The 5,000-nt window shown below is 43.4% G+C and overlaps 1 protein-coding gene across 7 annotated transcripts in view; it reads right to left on the bottom strand.

Moving 5' to 3' along the window:
* The window catches only part of LOC125028965 (zinc finger matrin-type protein 3-like), a 33,169-nt gene that overhangs the window by 24,709 nt on the left and 3,460 nt on the right, over window positions 1-5,000 (bottom strand). The window contains exon 1 of one of the 7 annotated variants that reach the window (XM_047618621.1): window positions 1-343. This exon is cut by the window's left edge and continues 242 nt beyond it. The exons of 5 other annotated variants lie outside the window; for them this stretch is intronic. The gene's annotated coding sequence lies outside the window, so the exon portion shown is untranslated. Of the gene's footprint in view, window positions 346-5,000 lie in introns of those variants that run through there. One more of the 7 variants, XM_047618627.1, reaches the window with a different exon arrangement.

Raw genomic sequence — 5,000 nt, forward strand, 5'->3', positions numbered from 1 at the left:
GACGAGGAAGAACGCCGTTGGCTGGCCTTCCTTTGATTTATCTTTATTTCCAGTTAGTTACTCGTGAGGAATGTCCAGGAGAGGCTTTTTTCATAACCTTTGGCGCTTGACTGGTATACTCTTGACCCGTGACAAAAGTACTGCATCTGCATGGAAATGTGCTTCGCGAGATGTTGCCACACCAAGGCTCGCTCTTGTTTAAATTCTGCTCCGTAAGACCGACCACAAACCTTTTTCTCTCTCCCTCTTTCTTTTTATTTCTCTCTACCTCCTCTTAATTTCTCTTACTCTATCCCCCCTTCCTTTTTTTTCTCTCTCCCTCCTCTTCTTTGTCTTTCTCTCTCCTTCCTCTTCTCTATCTTTCTCTCTCCCTTATCCTTCTTTCTCTTTCTCTCTCCCTCCTCCTTTCTTTTTCTCTCTCCCTCCTCCTCCTTTCTCTTTCTCTCTCCCTCCTCCTCATTTCTCTTTCTCTCTCCCTTTTTCTTTTTCTTTCTCTTTTCTCTATTTCTCTCATAATCAAGATATACTGTCTTTCGGGCAGTGCTACTATTCAATTAGTCTCTTCATTAATGACGGGCGGATACCCGGGTGGGTAACCGGGTAATTGAGTACTGAGTATCCAGACGGGTACCCGGGACAAAATACAAATTGTCGGGTATTTTTTAAAATATTCTAAGGCAAATATTCAGATCCAAAGTTCGAATATGAGTACTGGTGTGCAATAATTACTGAAATATGGACATAATGATGGAAAGGTAAAAACAGCGGGTAAAGGGAATGCATATACGTACCGTACGATCATTAATGAATATAGTGAGGATGATATAAATATTTGTCGCCGCACTGGCTCTCACTCACTCCGATACACCCTCTCGCCTCTTAGCAATCGCTTTATCTTCGGCCCCGGGTTTGGTTCCGGCCGGCACTCTCTTACTCCAATACACCCTCTCGCCTCTCAGAAATCGTTCTAACTTGAGTTCCGGCTTCACCGTGCGGCGCGCGCTTGTGGCTAGTGTCTGTCGTACATAAGGGTAATTACCCGGGTAATGTCCCGGGTATCTCGGGTAGGCCACGTTAGGTACCCATACCTGCGATTACTTGAAAACTCGTACTTTGCCCATCACCATTTTTCATGAAAAAGGCGAAGGTTTTCTTTAGGTATTACGTAGTTTTTGTCTGAAACTTAACAATGTGACGTGAACAGGTGACGCAGGATCAAAGATATGTAGTCCTATGGTTCAAGTTAGGAGTTAGGCTAATTCTCTGAACAGTTCCTAGTCAGCCGTATTTAAACTCTCGCCATCCTTGGAGTAGGTACAGAGTTTGGATACGTTATTGTAAATATACTGAGTAGAGAGGAAAACAAGCTGACACGGTAGAACAACGGGGCTCTAAGTGCTGACGTAAGGCTCTGGTAAAAATCATGTGCTCTGAGTGTCGCTGAGGTTATCTTCCACGTGTTCTGACAGGAAAACAAGAATGATACCATAGAGGACAGAATATTTACATGTATTCTTTTGTGCATCTCTGAATTATGTTCATTTGTACGAGAATTATTATACGATATGCCTTCAACTTGTTTTTTCTCATAATACATCCCAAATTGCACAGTTACAACGATCTTTTGCGAGAACATATTAATAGAACACTCTTGCATTTGTGATTGTTGGGTATTTCTTTGCAACGTCAGAGCCCTTGTGGAAGAGGAGGGATCGATTGATTATTTAAAACTATCTATCGCGTCGGAAGAGGAGGGACAAAGTGTGGGAGTAGGATGGGTCTCTTAGGCTTCTCCATCTCGATGACAAGCAGCCTTCTTGGTACTATTTCACGCCGACCGAGTTCTTGGCGTTTCCTTTTGCTCTATAACAAGTTTAATCCCGGTATAAAAAAAAAAAATCAAGTCATCAGTCTATCGCGTTTTTATTTCTAGAAAATTGTGTCTAACTATGTTGCAGCTTTCCTCTCTCTCTCTTTCACTCACCCATTCCAACTCCTGTGCTCATTCACCATTTGCCCCCCCCCCCCTCTCTCTCTCTCTCTCCATTCCATCTCCTTTGCTCATTCACCGTTTACCCCCCCCCCCCCTCTCATACCCGTTTGTTTCTTACACAAAAGTATCATCGCGAGTACTTCCTTAACATTCAGACGCGACATGCACAATACGTAACCAGGCTTCAAATTAATGGCAACACTACCCACCACTACATCCAGCTGGCACCCCGACCCGGCACCATAAGGCACCTTTCTTCTCGGTCGGCATGGGTTGTGGTCAGAGTAAGAGGGGTGGGTGGAAGGGAGAGCGAGAGAATGTACGTGTCCACATAATATGTATGTGTGTGTGTGTGTGTGTGTGTGTGTGTGTGTGTGTGTGTGTGTGTGTGTGTGTTTGTGTGTGTGTGTTTGTGTGTGTGTTTGTGTGTGTGTGTTTGTGTGTGTGTTTGTGTGTGTGTTTGTGTGTGTGTGTTTGTGTGTGTGTGTGTGTGTGTTTGTGTGTGTGTGTTTGTGTGTTTGTGTTTGTGTGTGTGTTTGTTTGTGTGTGTTTGTTTGTAAGTGTGTTTGTTTGTGTGTGTGTGTAAGTGTGTGTGTAAGTGTAAGTGTATGTGTGTGTGTGTATGTGTGTGTGTGTGTGTGTGTGTGTGTGTGTGTGTGTGTGTGTGTGTGTGTGTGTGTGTGTGTGTGTGTGTGTGTGTATGTGTATGTGTGTGTGTACACATCAGGCTTGAGCCCGATCTCACGGCGAGAAAACGACATATCGCCTTGAGAGGTCAAATGCTGGTGTTATTTGGCAATCACCCTTGGCTGATTGGATGCCTTTCCTAATCAACCGTGGTTCAGCACGCTAGCACTTGTGCCACGGCGGCGACTTCCCCTATGACACCTGTATTTGACTTCCCAAGGCGATATGTCGTTTTCTCTACAACAGACATTTTTACGACCGCCGCGACGGGGAATCTAACTCGAGACCACGAGGGTTGGAGTCCAGTGCTCTAACCACTGGTCTATAGTGGCAGTATATAATATATATATGTATATATGTATATATATGTATATATGTATATGTATATATGTATTATATATATATATATATACATACATACATACATACATACACACACATATACACACACACATACATACATACATACATATGTATGTACACACACACACACACACACACACACACACACACACACACACACACACACACACACACACACACACACACACACACACACACACACACACACATGTATATACAGTTAACGTTACGACACCACAGTGTTATGGGCGTGTATAGTGTCCTCTCGTGACCTGTCCTTAAATGGTCTGTGATAATGTTCACACAGTAAGTTCTAAAGTGACAAAGAACAAATATCAAAATTAAGATTGAAAGCGAAAGCTCCTACGCACATTCCCAGATGTGCTGCGAGGCACCGTAGGCGACCCGTGTGTGTATATTTTCAAAGGACAGGCACTCAGGTCGGCCCCTACGTGGTCGGGGAATGACCGCGACCACTGATGGGACGATGACGACGAAACAACAAATGGAAACCGAGGGTTAGCTATGGTGTTGGTAGGGCTCCGTAGAGGCTGCAGGAACAAGCAACGAGGCAGCTATCTGCTTCTGTGGAACCTACGCCTCTCGGACACCTGTGCGCGCATTTTAAGAACGATAGAAAGCACACGGCTTAATCCAAATGAAATCTGGGAGAAATAACATTTAAGTCAGATGAAAGAACGAACAAATTCTTGCTCATATAACAACTACCGGTGCAGGTGGTGAAGCGCTGGAAAAAGCCAAGTTTTTGGAGAAGGGAAAATGTACGAACGTCACTATGTTCGATGTCCCATGGGAAATCGAAACAGAAGAAATGGCTGCAAACAATAAACGTATAGTTCATGCGAGACGCATGAAGGTTAATGTAATGATGACCCAGAGAGTCATCACAACGTATGAGGGAGAGGTAATCCAAAAAAATATCAAAATGGTTGAGGGCATTGCACCCTTTAGTGTGCCGTCTTTAAATCCCTGACCCTTTTTTGCTCAAATTGTTCAAGGTGGGACCACGGAACATGTGTAATGTACTGTGGTGGTCTTATCTTATCTCTCTGTCTTTCTCTCGTGTGGTGCTCTTGAAGTGCAGTTAAAGTTGTTGCTGCTTCTAAGTTTTATTTGCACGGGAGTGTGGTAGGTGGGATACAGAGGACAGGCAAGGCAGGGGCGCCCAGGGAAGAGCGGGCGACCTGCCCGGCCCGCTGTGGCGAACGGTCTGTCTGAACTGCTCAGACATTTCTATGAACAAACTTCGTTTTGGAGCATTTCATAATGGAAAACATGAAATAATTTGAATGAATATTAAAGTCCGATACATATGGTCACATGGTGGTTTCGTGGTGAAGGAACAAGGGTACCTTATATACAGTTGTATGTAAGAAGAGTTATGGTGTTTACAAGACGAAAAAGCTTCGTGATAAGGAGACAAATATTGCTGAGTATTCACAAATCATAAAGACATTTGAATATCGACAATGATAGCAGTAATATACTTTGTGATTCAGAATAAGTATTTTCTAACGAACATTTTGAGTATAACCAACACATAGTTATACACATAGATATTGGAATAATAGCATGGAAATTGTTCACGAGCAATAAGGGTTGAATTAGCATGTTCTAAGGTCACTTTGTCATCATGATAGGTGTAGGCCTGTTGGAGTCGGCTGAGGACAGTGGAGTTACTGTGATATAAGGAACACATGGCTTTTCTGGTATGTGAAACGAAAAAGATCACGAGAACAGGTCACTAAAACATGTGCTTCGAGACGCACCGGGATACCGGTACTGCGCTCTTTCACACGGAAGGTCAGAATGCGCAGAAAAGATTTCCTAAGAAAAAAAAAAAAAAAGAAAAAAAAAAAAATGTCCCTCGGAACTGCCAAGAAGAGCATACTGCCAATTCTCCATTGTGCGCTTGCTATCCAAGGGACAGTAAAAC

The sequence above is a fragment of the Penaeus chinensis genome, chromosome 9 (genome assembly GCF_019202785.1).
Source record: "Penaeus chinensis breed Huanghai No. 1 chromosome 9, ASM1920278v2, whole genome shotgun sequence".
Classification (NCBI taxonomy): domain Eukaryota; kingdom Metazoa; phylum Arthropoda; class Malacostraca; order Decapoda; family Penaeidae; genus Penaeus; species Penaeus chinensis.